The sequence below is a fragment of the Engystomops pustulosus genome, chromosome 9 (genome assembly GCF_040894005.1).
Source record: "Engystomops pustulosus chromosome 9, aEngPut4.maternal, whole genome shotgun sequence".
Taxonomy (NCBI): Eukaryota; Metazoa; Chordata; class Amphibia; order Anura; family Leptodactylidae; genus Engystomops; species Engystomops pustulosus.
The window spans coordinates 67524714-67544456 of NC_092419.1; the positions used below are offsets into that span (position 1 = coordinate 67524714).

The 19743-nt window shown below is 45.7% G+C and overlaps 18 pseudogenes; all 18 read right to left on the bottom strand.

Annotated features, from left to right (window-relative positions):
- Window positions 1-10: 10 nt before the first annotated feature.
- On the bottom strand, window positions 11-129 carry LOC140080577 (5S ribosomal RNA; annotated as a pseudogene).
- A 70-nt stretch (window positions 130-199) lies between these two features.
- Window positions 200-318, bottom strand: LOC140100071 (5S ribosomal RNA; annotated as a pseudogene).
- A 251-nt stretch (window positions 319-569) lies between these two features.
- Window positions 570-688, bottom strand: LOC140100072 (5S ribosomal RNA; annotated as a pseudogene).
- Window positions 689-1120: 432 nt separating this feature from the next.
- On the bottom strand, window positions 1121-1239 carry LOC140089407 (5S ribosomal RNA; annotated as a pseudogene).
- A 251-nt stretch (window positions 1240-1490) lies between these two features.
- LOC140080578 (5S ribosomal RNA) lies at window positions 1491-1609 on the bottom strand (annotated as a pseudogene).
- Window positions 1610-1679: 70 nt separating this feature from the next.
- Window positions 1680-1798, bottom strand: LOC140100073 (5S ribosomal RNA; annotated as a pseudogene).
- Window positions 1799-2049: 251 nt separating this feature from the next.
- LOC140100074 (5S ribosomal RNA) lies at window positions 2050-2168 on the bottom strand (annotated as a pseudogene).
- Window positions 2169-2419: 251 nt separating this feature from the next.
- LOC140080579 (5S ribosomal RNA) lies at window positions 2420-2538 on the bottom strand (annotated as a pseudogene).
- A 70-nt stretch (window positions 2539-2608) lies between these two features.
- On the bottom strand, window positions 2609-2727 carry LOC140100076 (5S ribosomal RNA; annotated as a pseudogene).
- A 432-nt stretch (window positions 2728-3159) lies between these two features.
- LOC140100077 (5S ribosomal RNA) lies at window positions 3160-3278 on the bottom strand (annotated as a pseudogene).
- A 251-nt stretch (window positions 3279-3529) lies between these two features.
- Window positions 3530-3648, bottom strand: LOC140080581 (5S ribosomal RNA; annotated as a pseudogene).
- A 70-nt stretch (window positions 3649-3718) lies between these two features.
- Window positions 3719-3837, bottom strand: LOC140100078 (5S ribosomal RNA; annotated as a pseudogene).
- A 251-nt stretch (window positions 3838-4088) lies between these two features.
- Window positions 4089-4207, bottom strand: LOC140100079 (5S ribosomal RNA; annotated as a pseudogene).
- A 251-nt stretch (window positions 4208-4458) lies between these two features.
- LOC140080582 (5S ribosomal RNA) lies at window positions 4459-4577 on the bottom strand (annotated as a pseudogene).
- A 70-nt stretch (window positions 4578-4647) lies between these two features.
- On the bottom strand, window positions 4648-4766 carry LOC140100080 (5S ribosomal RNA; annotated as a pseudogene).
- Window positions 4767-5017: 251 nt separating this feature from the next.
- LOC140100082 (5S ribosomal RNA) lies at window positions 5018-5136 on the bottom strand (annotated as a pseudogene).
- A 251-nt stretch (window positions 5137-5387) lies between these two features.
- Window positions 5388-5506, bottom strand: LOC140080583 (5S ribosomal RNA; annotated as a pseudogene).
- A 70-nt stretch (window positions 5507-5576) lies between these two features.
- Window positions 5577-5695, bottom strand: LOC140100083 (5S ribosomal RNA; annotated as a pseudogene).
- Window positions 5696-19743: the final 14048 nt, after the last annotated feature.

Below are 19743 nucleotides of genomic sequence, written 5' to 3' on the forward strand. Positions count from 1 at the left end.
GGTTCAAAAAGGTCAACAGAACTTGGGATTCCCAGCCAGTCTCCCATGCTGGTACTTGCCAAGCCTTAAGCTGCATTGCTGCTGCGATCTGACGAGAGCAGGCACATTCAGCTTAGAATGGCCGTTGACAGCAGCTGCCTAATTTCTACTTTCTTTTACTATCTCATAGAGAAACTAACACAATTTTCAGGTTCAAAAAGGTCAACGGAACTTGGGATTCCCAGCCAGTCTCCCATGCTGGTACTTGCCAAGCCTTAAGCTGCATTGCTGCTGCGATCTGACGAGAGCAGGCACATTCAGCTTAGAATGGCCGTTGACAGCAGCTGTTCAATTTGAACCTTCTTTTACTATCTCATAGAGAAACTAACACAATTTTCAGGTTCAAAAAGGTCAACGGAACTTGGGATTCCCAGCCAGTCTCCCATGCTGGTACTTGCCAAGCCTTAAGCTGCTGCGATCTGACGAGAGCAGGCACATTCAGCTTAGAATGGCTGTTGACAGCAGCTGTTCAATTTGAACCTTCTTTTACTATCTCATAGAGAAACTAACACAATTTTCAGGTTCAAAAAGGTCAACGGAACTTGGGATTCCCAGCCAGTCTCCCATGCTGGTACTTGCCAAGCCTTAAGCTGCATTGCTGCTGCGATCTGACGAGAGCAGGCACATTCAGCTTAGAATGGCCGTTGACAGCAGCTGTTCAGTTTGAACCTTCTTTTACTATCTCATAGAGAAACTAACACAATTTTCAGGTTCAAAAAGGTCAACGGAACTTGGGATTCCCAGCCAGTCTCCCATGCTGGTACTTGCCAAGCCTTAAGCTGCTGCGATCTGACGAGAGCAGGCACATTCAGCTTAGAATGGCTGTTGACAGCAGCTGTTCAATTTGAACCTTCTTTTACTATCTCATAGAGAAACTAACACAATTTTCAGGTTCAAAAAGGTCAACGGAACTTGGGATTCCCAGCCAGTCTCCCATGCTGGTACTTGCCAAGCCTTAAGCTGCTGCGATCTGACGAGAGCAGGCACATTCAGCTTAGAATGGCTGTTGACAGCAGCTGTTCAATTTGAACCTTCTTTTACTATCTCATAGAGAAACTAACACAATTTTCAGGTTCAAAAAGGTCAACGGAACTTGGGATTCCCAGCCAGTCTCCCATGCTGGTACTTGCCAAGCCTTAAGCTGCATTGCTGCTGCGATCTGACGAGAGCAGGCACATTCACCTTAGAATGGCCGTTGACAGCAGCTGTTCAGTTTGAACCTTCTTTTACTATCTCATAGAGTAACTAACACAATTTTCAGGTTCAAAAAGGTCAACGGAACTTGGGATTCCCAGCCAGTCTCCCATGCTGGTACTTGCCAAGCCTTAAGCTGCTGCGATCTGATGAGAGCAGGCACATTCAGCTTAGAATGGCCGTTGACAGCAGCTGTTCAATTTGAACCTTCTTTTACTATCTCATAGAGAAACTAACACAATTTTAAGGTTCAAAAAGGTCAACAGAACTTGGGATTCCCAGCCAGTCTCCCATGCTGGTACTTGCCAAGCCTTAAGCTGCATTGCTGCTGCGATCTGACGAGAGCAGGCACATTCAGCTTAGAATGGCCGTTGACAGCAGCTGCCTAATTTCTACTTTCTTTTACTATCTCATAGAGAAACTAACACAATTTTCAGGTTCAAAAAGGTCAACGGAACTTGGGATTCCCAGCCAGTCTCCCATGCTGGTACTTGCCAAGCCTTAAGCTGCATTGCTGCTGCGATCTGACGAGAGCAGGCACATTCAGCTTAGAATGGCCGTTGACAGGAGCTGTTCAATTTGAACCTTCTTTTACTATCTCATAGAGAAACTAACACAATTTTCAGGTTCAAAAAGGTCAACGGAACTTGGGATTCCCAGCCAGTCTCCCATGCTGGTACTTGCCAAGCCTTAAGCTGCTGCGATCTGACGAGAGCAGGCACATTCAGCTTAGAATGGCTGTTGACAGCAGCTGTTCAATTTGAACCTTCTTTTACTATCTCATAGAGAAACTAACACAATTTTCAGGTTCAAAAAGGTCAACGGAACTTGGGATTCCCAGCCAGTCTCCCATGCTGGTACTTGCCAAGCCTTAAGCTGCATTGCTGCTGCGATCTGACGAGAGCAGGCACATTCAGCTTAGAATGGCCGTTGACAGCAGCTGTTCAGTTTGAACCTTCTTTTACTATCTCATAGAGAAACTAACACAATTTTCAGGTTCAAAAAGGTCAACGGAACTTGGGATTCCCAGCCAGTCTCCCATGCTGGTACTTGCCAAGCCTTAAGCTGCTGCGATCTGATGAGAGCAGGCACATTCAGCTTAGAATGGCCGTTGACAGCAGCTGTTCAATTTGAACCTTCTTTTACTATCTCATAGAGAAACTAACACAATTTTCAGGTTCAAAAAGGTCAACAGAACTTGGGATTCCCAGCCAGTCTCCCATGCTGGTACTTGCCAAGCCTTAAGCTGCATTGCTGCTGCGATCTGACGAGAGCAGGCACATTCAGCTTAGAATGGCCGTTGACAGCAGCTGCCTAATTTCTACTTTCTTTTACTATCTCATAGAGAAACTAACACAATTTTCAGGTTCAAAAAGGTCAACGGAACTTGGGATTCCCAGCCAGTCTCCCATGCTGGTACTTGCCAAGCCTTAAGCTGCATTGCTGCTGCGATCTGACGAGAGCAGGCACATTCAGCTTAGAATGGCCGTTGACAGCAGCTGTTCAATTTGAACCTTCTTTTACTATCTCATAGAGAAACTAACACAATTTTCAGGTTCAAAAAGGTCAACGGAACTTGGGATTCCCAGCCAGTCTCCCATGCTGGTACTTGCCAAGCCTTAAGCTGCTGCGATCTGACGAGAGCAGGCACATTCAGCTTAGAATGGCTGTTGACAGCAGCTGTTCAATTTGAACCTTCTTTTACTATCTCATAGAGAAACTAACACAATTTTCAGGTTCAAAAAGGTCAACGGAACTTGGGATTCCCAGCCAGTCTCCCATGCTGGTACTTGCCAAGCCTTAAGCTGCTGCGATCTGACGAGAGCAGGCACATTCAGCTTAGAATGGCTGTTGACAGCAGCTGTTCAATTTGAACCTTCTTTTACTATCTCATAGAGAAACTAACACAATTTTCAGGTTCAAAAAGGTCAACGGAACTTGGGATTCCCAGCCAGTCTCCCATGCTGGTACTTGCCAAGCCTTAAGCTGCATTGCTGCTGCGATCTGACGAGAGCAGGCACATTCAGCTTAGAATGGCCGTTGACAGCAGCTGTTCAGTTTGAACCTTCTTTTACTATCTCATAGAGTAACTAACACAATTTTCAGGTTCAAAAAGGTCAACGGAACTTGGGATTCCCAGCCAGTCTCCCATGCTGGTACTTGCCAAGCCTTAAGCTGCTGCGATCTGATGAGAGCAGGCACATTCAGCTTAGAATGGCCGTTGACAGCAGCTGTTCAATTTGAACCTTCTTTTACTATCTCATAGAGAAACTAACACAATTTTAAGGTTCAAAAAGGTCAACAGAACTTGGGATTCCCAGCCAGTCTCCCATGCTGGTACTTGCCAAGCCTTAAGCTGCATTGCTGCTGCGATCTGACGAGAGCAGGCACATTCAGCTTAGAATGGCCGTTGACAGCAGCTGCCTAATTTCTACTTTCTTTTACTATCTCATAGAGAAACTAACACAATTTTCAGGTTCAAAAAGGTCAACGGAACTTGGGATTCCCAGCCAGTCTCCCATGCTGGTACTTGCCAAGCCTTAAGCTGCATTGCTGCTGCGATCTGACGAGAGCAGGCACATTCAGCTTAGAATGGCCGTTGACAGCAGCTGTTCAATTTGAACCTTCTTTTACTATCTCATAGAGAAACTAACACAATTTTCAGGTTCAAAAAGGTCAACGGAACTTGGGATTCCCAGCCAGTCTCCCATGCTGGTACTTGCCAAGCCTTAAGCTGCTGCGATCTGACGAGAGCAGGCACATTCAGCTTAGAATGGCTGTTGACAGCAGCTGTTCAATTTGAACCTTCTTTTACTATCTCATAGAGAAACTAACACAATTTTCAGGTTCAAAAAGGTCAACGGAACTTGGGATTCCCAGCCAGTCTCCCATGCTGGTACTTGCCAAGCCTTAAGCTGCATTGCTGCTGCGATCTGACGAGAGCAGGCACATTCAGCTTAGAATGGCCGTTGACAGCAGCTGTTCAGTTTGAACCTTCTTTTACTATCTCATAGAGAAACTAACACAATTTTCAGGTTCAAAAAGGTCAACGGAACTTGGGATTCCCAGCCAGTCTCCCATGCTGGTACTTGCCAAGCCTTAAGCTGCTGCGATCTGATGAGAGCAGGCACATTCAGCTTAGAATGGCCGTTGACAGCAGCTGTTCAATTTGAACCTTCTTTTACTATCTCATAGAGAAACTAACACAATTTTCAGGTTCAAAAAGGTCAACAGAACTTGGGATTCCCAGCCAGTCTCCCATGCTGGTACTTGCCAAGCCTTAAGCTGCATTGCTGCTGCGATCTGACGAGAGCAGGCACATTCAGCTTAGAATGGCCGTTGACAGCAGCTGCCTAATTTCTACTTTCTTTTACTATCTCATAGAGAAACTAACACAATTTTCAGGTTCAAAAAGGTCAACGGAACTTGGGATTCCCAGCCAGTCTCCCATGCTGGTACTTGCCAAGCCTTAAGCTGCATTGCTGCTGCGATCTGACGAGAGCAGGCACATTCAGCTTAGAATGGCCGTTGACAGCAGCTGTTCAATTTGAACCTTCTTTTACTATCTCATAGAGAAACTAACACAATTTTCAGGTTCAAAAAGGTCAACGGAACTTGGGATTCCCAGCCAGTCTCCCATGCTGGTACTTGCCAAGCCTTAAGCTGCTGCGATCTGACGAGAGCAGGCACATTCAGCTTAGAATGGCTGTTGACAGCAGCTGTTCAATTTGAACCTTCTTTTACTATCTCATAGAGAAACTAACACAATTTTCAGGTTCAAAAAGGTCAACGGAACTTGGGATTCCCAGCCAGTCTCCCATGCTGGTACTTGCCAAGCCTTAAGCTGCATTGCTGCTGCGATCTGACGAGAGCAGGCACATTCAGCTTAGAATGGCCGTTGACAGCAGCTGTTCAGTTTGAACCTTCTTTTACTATCTCATAGAGAAACTAACACAATTTTCAGGTTCAAAAAGGTCAACGGAACTTGGGATTCCCAGCCAGTCTCCCATGCTGGTACTTGCCAAGCCTTAAGCTGCTGCGATCTGATGAGAGCAGGCACATTCAGCTTAGAATGGCCGTTGACAGCAGCTGTTCAATTTGAACCTTCTTTTACTATCTCATAGAGAAACTAACACAATTTTCAGGTTCAAAAAGGTCAACAGAACTTGGGATTCCCAGCCAGTCTCCCATGCTGGTACTTGCCAAGCCTTAAGCTGCATTGCTGCTGCGATCTGACGAGAGCAGGCACATTCAGCTTAGAATGGCCGTTGACAGCAGCTGCCTAATTTCTACTTTCTTTTACTATCTCATAGAGAAACTAACACAATTTTCAGGTTCAAAAAGGTCAACGGAACTTGGGATTCCCAGCCAGTCTCCCATGCTGGTACTTGCCAAGCCTTAAGCTGCATTGCTGCTGCGATCTGACGAGAGCAGGCACATTCAGCTTAGAATGGCCGTTGACAGCAGCTGTTCAATTTGAACCTTCTTTTACTATCTCATAGAGAAACTAACACAATTTTCAGGTTCAAAAAGGTCAACGGAACTTGGGATTCCCAGCCAGTCTCCCATGCTGGTACTTGCCAAGCCTTAAGCTGCTGCGATCTGACGAGAGCAGGCACATTCAGCTTAGAATGGCTGTTGACAGCAGCTGTTCAATTTGAACCTTCTTTTACTATCTCATAGAGAAACTAACACAATTTTCAGGTTCAAAAAGGTCAACGGAACTTGGGATTCCCAGCCAGTCTCCCATGCTGGTACTTGCCAAGCCTTAAGCTGCATTGCTGCTGCGATCTGACGAGAGCAGGCACATTCAGCTTAGAATGGCCGTTGACAGCAGCTGTTCAGTTTGAACCTTCTTTTACTATCTCATAGAGAAACTAACACAATTTTCAGGTTCAAAAAGGTCAACGGAACTTGGGATTCCCAGCCAGTCTCCCATGCTGGTACTTGCCAAGCCTTAAGCTGCTGCGATCTGATGAGAGCAGGCACATTCAGCTTAGAATGGCCGTTGACAGCAGCTGTTCAATTTGAACCTTCTTTTACTATCTCATAGAGAAACTAACACAATTTTCAGGTTCAAAAAGGTCAACAGAACTTGGGATTCCCAGCCAGTCTCCCATGCTGGTACTTGCCAAGCCTTAAGCTGCATTGCTGCTGCGATCTGACGAGAGCAGGCACATTCAGCTTAGAATGGCCGTTGACATCAGCTGCCTAATTTCTACTTTCTTTTACTATCTCATAGAGAAACTAACACAATTTTCAGGTTCAAAAAGGTCAACGGAACTTGGGATTCCCAGCCAGTCTCCCATGCTGGTACTTGCCAAGCCTTAAGCTGCATTGCTGCTGCGATCTGACGAGAGCAGGCACATTCAGCTTAGAATGGCCGTTGACAGCAGCTGTTCAATTTGAACCTTCTTTTACTATCTCATAGAGAAACTAACACAATTTTCAGGTTCAAAAAGGTCAACGGAACTTGGGATTCCCAGCCAGTCTCCCATGCTGGTACTTGCCAAGCCTTAAGCTGCTGCGATCTGACGAGAGCAGGCACATTCAGCTTAGAATGGCTGTTGACAGCAGCTGTTCAATTTGAACCTTCTTTTACTATCTCATAGAGAAACTAACACAATTTTCAGGTTCAAAAAGGTCAACGGAACTTGGGATTCCCAGCCAGTCTCCCATGCTGGTACTTGCCAAGCCTTAAGCTGCATTGCTGCTGCGATCTGACGAGAGCAGGCACATTCAGCTTAGAATGGCCGTTGACAGCAGCTGTTCAGTTTGAACCTTCTTTTACTATCTCATAGAGAAACTAACACAATTTTCAGGTTCAAAAAGGTCAACGGAACTTGGGATTCCCAGCCAGTCTCCCATGCTGGTACTTGCCAAGCCTTAAGCTGCTGCGATCTGATGAGAGCAGGCACATTCAGCTTAGAATGGCCGTTGACAGCAGCTGTTCAATTTGAACCTTCTTTTACTATCTCATAGAGAAACTAACACAATTTTCAGGTTCAAAAAGGTCAACAGAACTTGGGATTCCCAGCCAGTCTCCCATGCTGGTACTTGCCAAGCCTTAAGCTGCATTGCTGCTGCGATCTGACGAGAGCAGGCACATTCAGCTTAGAATGGCCGTTGACAGCAGCTGCCTAATTTCTACTTTCTTTTACTATCTCATAGAGAAACTAACACAATTTTCAGGTTCAAAAAGGTCAACGGAACTTGGGATTCCCAGCCAGTCTCCCATGCTGGTACTTGCCAAGCCTTAAGCTGCATTGCTGCTGCGATCTGACGAGAGCAGGCACATTCAGCTTAGAATGGCCGTTGACAGCAGCTGTTCAATTTGAACCTTCTTTTACTATCTCATAGAGAAACTAACACAATTTTCAGGTTCAAAAAGGTCAACGGAACTTGGGATTCCCAGCCAGTCTCCCATGCTGGTACTTGCCAAGCCTTAAGCTGCATTGATGCTGCGATCTGACGAGAGCAAGCACATTCAGCTTAGAATGGCCGTTGACAGCAGCTGTTCAGTTTGAACCTTCTTTTACTATCTCATAGAGAAACTAACACAATTTTCAGGTTCAAAAAGGTCAACGGAACTTGGGATTCGCAGCCAGTCTCCCATGCTGGTACTTGCCAAGCCTTAAGCTGCATCGCTGCTGTGATCCGACAAGAGCACGCGCATTCAGCTTAGAATGGCCGTTGACAGCAGCTGTTCAATTTGAACCTTCTTTTACTATCTCATAGAGAAACTAACACAATTTTCAGGTTCAAAAAGGTCAATAGAACTTGGGATTCCCAGCCAGTCTCCCATGCTGGTACTTGCCAAGCCTTAAGCTGCAATGCTGCTGCGATCTGACGAGAGCAGGCACATTCAGCTTAGAATGGCCGTTGACAGCAGCTGTTCAATTTGAACCTTCTTTTACTATCTCATAGAGAAACTAACACAATTTTCAGGTTCAAAAAGGTCAACAGAACTTGGGATTCCCAGCCAGTCTCCCATGCTGTTACTTGCCAAGCCTTAAGCTGCATTGCTGCTGCGATCTGACGAGAGCAGGCACATTCAGCTTAGAATGGCCGTTGACAGCAGCTGTTCAATTTGAACCTTCTTTTACTATCTCATAGAGAAACTAACACAATTTTCAGGTTCAAAAAGGTCAACGGAACTTGGGATTCCCAGCCAGTCTCCCATGCTGGTACTTGCCAAGCCTTAAGCTGCATTGCTGCTGCGATCTGACGAGAGCAGGCACATTCAGCTTAGAATGGCCGTTGACAGCAGCGGTTCAGTTTGAACCTTCTTTTACTATCTCATAGAGAAACTAACACAATTTTCAGGTTCAAAAAGGTCAACGGAACTTGGGATTCCCAGCCAGTCTCCCATGCTGGTACTTGCCAAGCCTTAAGCTACATTGCTGTTGCGATCTGACGAGAGCAGGCACATTCAGCTTAGAATGGCCGTTGACAGCAGCTGTTCAATTTGAACCTTCTTTTACCATCTTTGACAGAGAAACTAACAATTTTCAGGTTCAAAAAGGTCAACGGAACTTGGGATTCCCAGCCAGTCTCCCATGCTGGTACTTGCCAAGCCTTAAGCTGCATTGCTGCTGCGATCTGACGAGAGCAGGCACATTCAGCTTAGAATGGCCGTTGACAGCAGCTGTTCAATTTGAACCTTCTTTTACTATCTCATAGAGAAACTAACACAATTTTCAGGTTCAAAAAGGTCAACGGAACTTGGGATTCCCAGCCAGTCTCCCATGCTGGTACTTGCCAAGCCTTAAGCTACATTGCTGCTGCGATCTGATGAGAGCAGGCACATTTAGCTTAGAATGGCCGTTGACAGCAGCTGTTCAATTTGAACCTTCTTTTACTATCTCATAGAGAAACTAACACAATTTTCAGGTTCAAAAAGGTCAACGGAACTTGGGATTCCCAGCCAGTCTCCCATGCTGGTACTTGCCAAGCCTTAAGCTGCATTGCTGCTGCGATCTGACGAGAGCAGGCACATTCAGCTTAGAATGGCCGTTGACAGCAGCTGTTCAATTTGAACCTTCTTTTACCATCTTTGACAGAGAAACTAACAATTTTCAGGTTCAAAAAGGTCAACGGAACTTGGGATTCCCAGCCAGTCTCCCATGCTTGTACTTGCCAAGCCTTAAGCTGCATTGTTGCTGCGATCTGACGAGAGCAGGCACATTCAGCTTAGAATGGCCGTTGACAGCAGCTGTTCAATTTGAACCATCTTTTACTATCTCATAGAGAAACTAACACAATTTTCAGGTTCAAAAAGGTCAACAGAACTTGGGATTCCCAGCCAGTCTCCCATGCTGGTACTTGCCAAGCCTTAAGCTGCATTGCTGCTGCGATCTGACGAGAGCAGGCACATTCAGCTTAGAATGGCCGTTGAAAGCAGCTGTTCAATTTGAACCTTCTTTTACTATCCCATAGAGAAACTAACACAATTTTCAGGTTCAAAAAGGTCAACGGAACTTGGGATTCCCAGCCAGTCTCCCATGCTGGTACTTGCCAAGCCTTAAGCTGCATTGCTACTGCGATCTGACGAGAGCAGGCACATTCAGCTTAGAATGGCCGTTGACAGCAGCTGTTCAATTTGAACCTTCTTTTACTATCTCATAGAGAAACTAACACAATTTTCAGGTTCAAAAAGGTCAACGGAACTTGGGATTCCCAGCCAGTCTCCCATGCTGGTACTTGCCAAGCCTTAAGCTGCTGCGATCTGACGAGAGCAGGCACATTCAGCTTAGAATGGCTGTTGACAGCAGCTGTTCAATTTGAACCTTCTTTTACTATCTCATAGAGAAACTAACACAATTTTCAGGTTCAAAAAGGTCAACGGAACTTGGGATTCCCAGCCAGTCTCCCATGCTGGTACTTGCCAAGCCTTAAGCTGCTGCGATCTGACGAGAGCAGGCACATTCAGCTTAGAATGGCTGTTGACAGCAGCTGTTCAATTTGAACCTTCTTTTACTATCTCATAGAGAAACTAACACAATTTTCAGGTTCAAAAAGGTCAACGGAACTTGGGATTCCCAGCCAGTCTCCCATGCTGGTACTTGCCAAGCCTTAAGCTGCATTGCTGCTGCGATCTGACGAGAGCAGGCACATTCAGCTTAGAATGGCCGTTGACAGCAGCTGTTCAGTTTGAACCTTCTTTTACTATCTCATAGAGAAACTAACACAATTTTCAGGTTCAAAAAGGTCAACGGAACTTGGGATTCCCAGCCAGTCTCCCATGCTGGTACTTGCCAAGCCTTAAGCTGCTGCGATCTGATGAGAGCAGGCACATTCAGCTTAGAATGGCCGTTGACAGCAGCTGTTCAATTTGAACCTTCTTTTACTATCTCATAGAGAAACTAACACAATTTTCAGGTTCAAAAAGGTCAACAGAACTTGGGATTCCCAGCCAGTCTCCCATGCTGGTACTTGCCAAGCCTTAAGCTGCATTGCTGCTGCGATCTGACGAGAGCAGGCACATTCAGCTTAGAATGGCCGTTGACAGCAGCTGCCTAATTTCTACTTTCTTTTACTATCTCATAGAGAAACTAACACAATTTTCAGGTTCAAAAAGGTCAACGGAACTTGGGATTCCCAGCCAGTCTCCCATGCTGGTACTTGCCAAGCCTTAAGCTGCATTGCTGCTGCGATCTGACGAGAGCAGGCACATTCAGCTTAGAATGGCCGTTGACAGCAGCTGTTCAATTTGAACCTTCTTTTACTATCTCATAGAGAAACTAACACAATTTTCAGGTTCAAAAAGGTCAACGGAACTTGGGATTCCCAGCCAGTCTCCCATGCTGGTACTTGCCAAGCCTTAAGCTGCTGCGATCTGACGAGAGCAGGCACATTCAGCTTAGAATGGCTGTTGACAGCAGCTGTTCAATTTGAACCTTCTTTTACTATCTCATAGAGAAACTAACACAATTTTCAGGTTCAAAAAGGTCAACGGAACTTGGGATTCCCAGCCAGTCTCCCATGCTGGTACTTGCCAAGCCTTAAGCTGCATTGCTGCTGCGATCTGACGAGAGCAGGCACATTCAGCTTAGAATGGCCGTTGACAGCAGCTGTTCAGTTTGAACCTTCTTTTACTATCTCATAGAGAAACTAACACAATTTTCAGGTTCAAAAAGGTCAACGGAACTTGGGATTCCCAGCCAGTCTCCCATGCTGGTACTTGCCAAGCCTTAAGCTGCTGCGATCTGACGAGAGCAGGCACATTCAGCTTAGAATGGCTGTTGACAGCAGCTGTTCAATTTGAACCTTCTTTTACTATCTCATAGAGAAACTAACACAATTTTCAGGTTCAAAAAGGTCAACGGAACTTGGGATTCCCAGCCAGTCTCCCATGCTGGTACTTGCCAAGCCTTAAGCTGCTGCGATCTGACGAGAGCAGGCACATTCAGCTTAGAATGGCTGTTGACAGCAGCTGTTCAATTTGAACCTTCTTTTACTATCTCATAGAGAAACTAACACAATTTTCAGGTTCAAAAAGGTCAACGGAACTTGGGATTCCCAGCCAGTCTCCCATGCTGGTACTTGCCAAGCCTTAAGCTGCATTGCTGCTGCGATCTGACGAGAGCAGGCACATTCAGCTTAGAATGGCCGTTGACAGCAGCTGTTCAGTTTGAACCTTCTTTTACTATCTCATAGAGTAACTAACACAATTTTCAGGTTCAAAAAGGTCAACGGAACTTGGGATTCCCAGCCAGTCTCCCATGCTGGTACTTGCCAAGCCTTAAGCTGCTGCGATCTGATGAGAGCAGGCACATTCAGCTTAGAATGGCCGTTGACAGCAGCTGTTCAATTTGAACCTTCTTTTACTATCTCATAGAGAAACTAACACAATTTTAAGGTTCAAAAAGGTCAACAGAACTTGGGATTCCCAGCCAGTCTCCCATGCTGGTACTTGCCAAGCCTTAAGCTGCATTGCTGCTGCGATCTGACGAGAGCAGGCACATTCAGCTTAGAATGGCCGTTGACAGCAGCTGCCTAATTTCTACTTTCTTTTACTATCTCATAGAGAAACTAACACAATTTTCAGGTTCAAAAAGGTCAACGGAACTTGGGATTCCCAGCCAGTCTCCCATGCTGGTACTTGCCAAGCCTTAAGCTGCATTGCTGCTGCGATCTGACGAGAGCAGGCACATTCAGCTTAGAATGGCCGTTGACAGCAGCTGTTCAATTTGAACCTTCTTTTACTATCTCATAGAGAAACTAACACAATTTTCAGGTTCAAAAAGGTCAACGGAACTTGGGATTCCCAGCCAGTCTCCCATGCTGGTACTTGCCAAGCCTTAAGCTGCTGCGATCTGACGAGAGCAGGCACATTCAGCTTAGAATGGCTGTTGACAGCAGCTGTTCAATTTGAACCTTCTTTTACTATCTCATAGAGAAACTAACACAATTTTCAGGTTCAAAAAGGTCAACGGAACTTGGGATTCCCAGCCAGTCTCCCATGCTGGTACTTGCCAAGCCTTAAGCTGCATTGCTGCTGCGATCTGACGAGAGCAGGCACATTCAGCTTAGAATGGCCGTTGACAGCAGCTGTTCAGTTTGAACCTTCTTTTACTATCTCATAGAGAAACTAACACAATTTTCAGGTTCAAAAAGGTCAACGGAACTTGGGATTCCCAGCCAGTCTCCCATGCTGGTACTTGCCAAGCCTTAAGCTGCTGCGATCTGATGAGAGCAGGCACATTCAGCTTAGAATGGCCGTTGACAGCAGCTGTTCAATTTGAACCTTCTTTTACTATCTCATAGAGAAACTAACACAATTTTCAGGTTCAAAAAGGTCAACAGAACTTGGGATTCCCAGCCAGTCTCCCATGCTGGTACTTGCCAAGCCTTAAGCTGCATTGCTGCTGCGATCTGACGAGAGCAGGCACTTTCAGCTTAGAATGGCCGTTGACAGCAGCTGCCTAATTTCTACTTTCTTTTACTATCTCATAGAGAAACTAACACAATTTTCAGGTTCAAAAAGGTCAACGGAACTTGGGATTCCCAGCCAGTCTCCCATGCTGGTACTTGCCAAGCCTTAAGCTGCATTGCTGCTGCGATCTGACGAGAGCAGGCACATTCAGCTTAGAATGGCCGTTGACAGCAGCTGTTCAATTTGAACCTTCTTTTACTATCTCATAGAGAAACTAACACAATTTTCAGGTTCAAAAAGGTCAACGGAACTTGGGATTCCCAGCCAGTCTCCCATGCTGGTACTTGCCAAGCCTTAAGCTGCTGCGATCTGACGAGAGCAGGCACATTCAGCTTAGAATGGCTGTTGACAGCAGCTGTTCAATTTGAACCTTCTTTTACTATCTCATAGAGAAACTAACACAATTTTCAGGTTCAAAAAGGTCAACGGAACTTGGGATTCCCAGCCAGTCTCCCATGCTGGTACTTGCCAAGCCTTAAGCTGCATTGCTGCTGCGATCTGACGAGAGCAGGCACATTCAGCTTAGAATGGCCGTTGACAGCAGCTGTTCAGTTTGAACCTTCTTTTACTATCTCATAGAGAAACTAACACAATTTTCAGGTTCAAAAAGGTCAACGGAACTTGGGATTCCCAGCCAGTCTCCCATGCTGGTACTTGCCAAGCCTTAAGCTGCTGCGATCTGACGAGAGCAGGCACATTCAGCTTAGAATGGCTGTTGACAGCAGCTGTTCAATTTGAACCTTCTTTTACTATCTCATAGAGAAACTAACACAATTTTCAGGTTCAAAAAGGTCAACGGAACTTGGGATTCCCAGCCAGTCTCCCATGCTGGTACTTGCCAAGCCTTAAGCTGCTGCGATCTGACGAGAGCAGGCACATTCAGCTTAGAATGGCCGTTGACAGCAGCTGTTCAGTTTGAACCTTCTTTTACTATCTCATAGAGTAACTAACACAATTTTCAGGTTCAAAAAGGTCAACGGAACTTGGGATTCCCAGCCAGTCTCCCATGCTGGTACTTGCCAAGCCTTAAGCTGCTGCGATCTGATGAGAGCAGGCACATTCAGCTTAGAATGGCCGTTGACAGCAGCTGTTCAATTTGAACCTTCTTTTACTATCTCATAGAGAAACTAACACAATTTTAAGGTTCAAAAAGGTCAACAGAACTTGGGATTCCCAGCCAGTCTCCCATGCTGGTACTTGCCAAGCCTTAAGCTGCATTGCTGCTGCGATCTGACGAGAGCAGGCACATTCAGCTTAGAATGGCCGTTGACAGCAGCTGCCTAATTTCTACTTTCTTTTACTATCTCATAGAGAAACTAACACAATTTTCAGGTTCAAAAAGGTCAACGGAACTTGGGATTCCCAGCCAGTCTCCCATGCTGGTACTTGCCAAGCCTTAAGCTGCATTGCTGCTGCGATCTGACGAGAGCAGGCACATTCAGCTTAGAATGGCCGTTGACAGCAGCTGTTCAATTTGAACCTTCTTTTACTATCTCATAGAGAAACTAACACAATTTTCAGGTTCAAAAAGGTCAACGGAACTTGGGATTCCCAGCCAGTCTCCCATGCTGGTACTTGCCAAGCCTTAAGCTGCTGCGATCTGACGAGAGCAGGCACATTCAGCTTAGAATGGCTGTTGACAGCAGCTGTTCAATTTGAACCTTCTTTTACTATCTCATAGAGAAACTAACACAATTTTCAGGTTCAAAAAGGTCAACGGAACTTGGGATTCCCAGCCAGTCTCCCATGCTGGTACTTGCCAAGCCTTAAGCTGCATTGCTGCTGCGATCTGACGAGAGCAGGCACATTCAGCTTAGAATGGCCGTTGACAGCAGCTGTTCAGTTTGAACCTTCTTTTACTATCTCATAGAGAAACTAACACAATTTTCAGGTTCAAAAAGGTCAACGGAACTTGGGATTCCCAGCCAGTCTCCCATGCTGGTACTTGCCAAGCCTTAAGCTGCTGCGATCTGATGAGAGCAGGCACATTCAGCTTAGAATGGCCGTTGACAGCAGCTGTTCAATTGGAACCTTCTTTTACTATCTCATAGAGAAACTAACACAATTTTCAGGTTCAAAAAGGTCAACGGAACTTGGGATTCCCAGCCAGTCTCCCATGCTGGTACTTGCCAAGCCTTAAGCTGCATTGATGCAGCGATCTGACGAGAGCAGGCACATTCAGCTTAGAATGGCCGTTGACAGCAGCTGTTCAGTTTGAACCTTCTTTTACTATCTCATAGAGAAACTAACACAATTTTCAGGTTCAAAAAGGTCAACGGAACTTGGGATTCCCAGCCAGTCTCCCATGCTGGTACTTGCCAAGCCTTAAGCTGCTGCGATCTGATGAGAGCAGGCACATTCAGCTTAGAATGGCCGTTGACAGCAGCTGTTCAATTTGAACCTTCTTTTACTATCTCATAGAGAAACTAACACAATTTTCAGGTTCAAAAAGGTCAACAGAACTTGGGATTCCCAGCCAGTCTCCCATGCTGGTACTTGCCAAGCCTTAAGCTGCATTGCTGCTGCGATCTGACGAGAGCAGGCACATTCAGCTTAGAATGGCCGTTGACAGCAGCTGCCTAATTTCTACTTTCTTTTACTATCTCATAGAGAAACTAACACAATTTTCAGGTTCAAAAAGGTCAACGGAACTTGGGATTCCCAGCCAGTCTCCCATGCTGGTACTTGCCAAGCCTTAAGCTGCATTGCTGCTGCGATCTGACGAGAGCAGGCACATTCAGCTTAGAATTGCCGTTGACAGCAGCTGTTCAATTTGAACCTTCTTTTACTATCTCATAGAGAAACTAACACAATTTTCAGGTTCAAAAAGGTCAACGGAACTTGGGATTCCCAGCCAGTCTCCCATGCTGGTACTTGCCAAGCCTTAAGCTGCTGCGATCTGACGAGAGCAGGCACATTCAGCTTAGAATGGCTGTTGACAGCAGCTGTTCAATTTGAACCTTCTTTTACTATCTCATAGAGAAACTAACACAATTTTCAGGTTCAAAAAGGTCAACGGAACTTGGGATTCCCAGCCAGTCTCCCATGCTGGTACTTGCCAAGCCTTAAGCTGCATTGCTGCTGCGATCTGACGAGAGCAGGCACATTCAGCTTAGAATGGCCGTTGACAGCAGCTGTTCAGTTTGAACCTTCTTTTACTATCTCATAGAGAAACTAACACAATTTTCAGGTTCAAAAAGGTCAACGGAACTTGGGATTCCCAGCCAGTCTCCCATGCTGGTACTTGCCAAGCCTTAAGCTGCTGCGATCTGACGAGAGCAGGCACATTCAGCTTAGAATGGCTGTTGACAGCAGCTGTTCAATTTGAACCTTCTTTTACTATCTCATAGAGAAACTAACACAATTTTCAGGTTCAAAAAGGTCAACGGAACTTGGGATTCCCAGCCAGTCTCCCATGCTGGTACTTGCCAAGCCTTAAGCTGCATTGCTGCTGCGATCTGACGAGAGCAGGCACATTCAGCTTAGAATGGCCGTTGACAGCAGCTGCCTAATTTCTACTTTCTTTTACTATCTCATAGAGAAACTAACACAATTTTCAGGTTCAAAAAGGTCAACGGAACTTGGGATTCCCAGCCAGTCTCCCATGCTGGTACTTGCCAAGCCTTAAGCTGCATTGCTGCTGCGATCTGACGAGAGCAGGCACATTCAGCTTAGAATGGCCGTTGACAGCAGCTGTTCAATTTGAACCTTCTTTTACTATCTCATAGAGAAACTAACACAATTTTCAGGTTCAAAAAGGTCAACGGAACTTGGGATTCCCAGCCAGTCTCCCATGCTGGTACTTGCCAAGCCTTAAGCTGCTGCGATCTGACGAGAGCAGGCACATTCAGCTTAGAATGGCTGTTGACAGCAGCTGTTCAATTTGAACCTTCTTTTACTATCTCATAGAGAAACTAACACAATTTTCAGGTTCAAAAAGGTCAACGGAACTTGGGATTCCCAGCCAGTCTCCCATGCTGGTACTTGCCAAGCCTTAAGCTGCATTGCTGCTGCGATCTGACGAGAGCAGGCACATTCAGCTTAGAATGGCCGTTGACAGCAGCTGTTCAGTTTGAACCTTCTTTTACTATCTCATAGAGAAACTAACACAATTTTCAGGTTCAAAAAGGTCAACGGAACTTGGGATTCCCAGCCAGTCTCCCATGCTGGTACTTGCCAAGCCTTAAGCTGCTGCGATCTGACGAGAGCAGGCACATTCAGCTTAGAATGGCTGTTGACAGCAGCTGTTCAATTTGAACCTTCTTTTACTATCTCATAGAGAAACTAACACAATTTTCAGGTTCAAAAAGGTCAACGGAACTTGGGATTCCCAGCCAGTCTCCCATGCTGGTACTTGCCAAGCCTTAAGCTGCTGCGATCTGACGAGAGCAGGCACATTCAGCTTAGAATGGCTGTTGACAGCAGCTGTTCAATTTGAACCTTCTTTTACTATCTCATAGAGAAACTAACACAATTTTCAGGTTCAAAAAGGTCAACGGAACTTGGGATTCCCAGCCAGTCTCCCATGCTGGTACTTGCCAAGCCTTAAGCTGCATTGCTGCTGCGATCTGACGAGAGCAGGCACATTCAGCTTAGAATGGCCGTTGACAGCAGCTGTTCAGTTTGAACCTTCTTTTACTATCTCATAGAGTAACTAACACAATTTTCAGGTTCAAAAAGGTCAACGGAACTTGGGATTCCCAGCCAGTCTCCCATGCTGGTACTTGCCAAGCCTTAAGCTGCTGCGATCTGATGAGAGCAGGCACATTCAGCTTAGAATGGCCGTTGACAGCAGCTGTTCAATTTGAACCTTCTTTTACTATCTCATAGAGAAACTAACACAATTTTAAGGTTCAAAAAGGTCAACAGAACTTGGGATTCCCAGCCAGTCTCCCATGCTGGTACTTGCCAAGCCTTAAGCTGCATTGCTGCTGCGATCTGACGAGAGCAGGCACATTCAGCTTAGAATGGCCGTTGACAGCAGCTGCCTAATTTCTACTTTCTTTTACTATCTCATAGAGAAACTAACACAATTTTCAGGTTCAAAAAGGTCAACGGAACTTGGGATTCCCAGCCAGTCTCCCATGCTGGTACTTGCCAAGCCTTAAGCTGCATTGCTGCTGCGATCTGACGAGAGCAGGCACATTCAGCTTAGAATGGCCGTTGACAGCAGCTGTTCAATTTGAACCTTCTTTTACTATCTCATAGAGAAACTAACACAATTTTCAGGTTCAAAAAGGTCAACGGAACTTGGGATTCCCAGCCAGTCTCCCATGCTGGTACTTGCCAAGCCTTAAGCTGCTGCGATCTGACGAGAGCAGGCACATTCAGCTTAGAATGGCTGTTGACAGCAGCTGTTCAATTTGAACCTTCTTTTACTATCTCATAGAGAAACTAACACAATTTTCAGGTTCAAAAAGGTCAACGGAACTTGGGATTCCCAGCCAGTCTCCCATGCTGGTACTTGCCAAGCCTTAAGCTGCATTGCTGCTGCGATCTGACGAGAGCAGGCACATTCAGCTTAGAATGGCCGTTGACAGCAGCTGTTCAGTTTGAACCTTCTTTTACTATCTCATAGAGAAACTAACACAATTTTCAGGTTCAAAAAGGTCAACGGAACTTGGGATTCCCAGCCAGTCTCCCATGCTGGTACTTGCCAAGCCTTAAGCTGCTGCGATCTGATGAGAGCAGGCACATTCAGCTTAGAATGGCCGTTGACAGCAGCTGTTCAATTGGAACCTTCTTTTACTATCTCATAGAGAAACTAACACAATTTTCAGGTTCAAAAAGGTCAACAGAACTTGGGATTCCCAGCCAGTCTCCCATGCTGGTACTTGCCAAGCCTTAAGCTGCATTGCTGCTGCGATCTGACGAGAGCAGGCACATTCAGCTTAGAATGGCCGTTGACAGCAGCTGCCTAATTTCTACTTTCTTTTACTATCTCATAGAGAAACTAACACAATTTTCAGGTTCAAAAAGGTCAACGGAACTTGGGATTCCCAGCCAGTCTCCCATGCTGGTACTTGCCAAGCCTTAAGCTGCATTGCTGCTGCGATCTGACGAGAGCAGGCACATTCAGCTTAGAATGGCCGTTGACAGCAGCTGTTCAATTTGAACCTTCTTTTACTATCTCATAGAGAAACTAACACAATTTTCAGGTTCAAAAAGGTCAACGGAACTTGGGATTCCCAGCCAGTCTCCCATGCTGGTACTTGCCAAGCCTTAAGCTGCATTGATGCAGCGATCTGACGAGAGCAGGCACATTCAGCTTAGAATGGCCGTTGACAGCAGCTGTTCAGTTTGAACCTTCTTTTACTATCTCATAGAGAAACTAACACAATTTTCAGGTTCAAAAAGGTCAACGGAACTTGGGATTCCCAGCCAGTCTCCCATGCTGGTACTTGCCAAGCCTTAAGCTGCATTGCTGCTGCGATCTGACGAGAGCAGGCACATTCAGCTTAGAATGGCCGTTGACAGCAGCTGTTCAATTTGAACCTTCTTTTACTATCTCATAGAGAAACTAACACAATTTTCAGGTTCAAAAAGGTCAACGGAACTTGGGATTCCCAGCC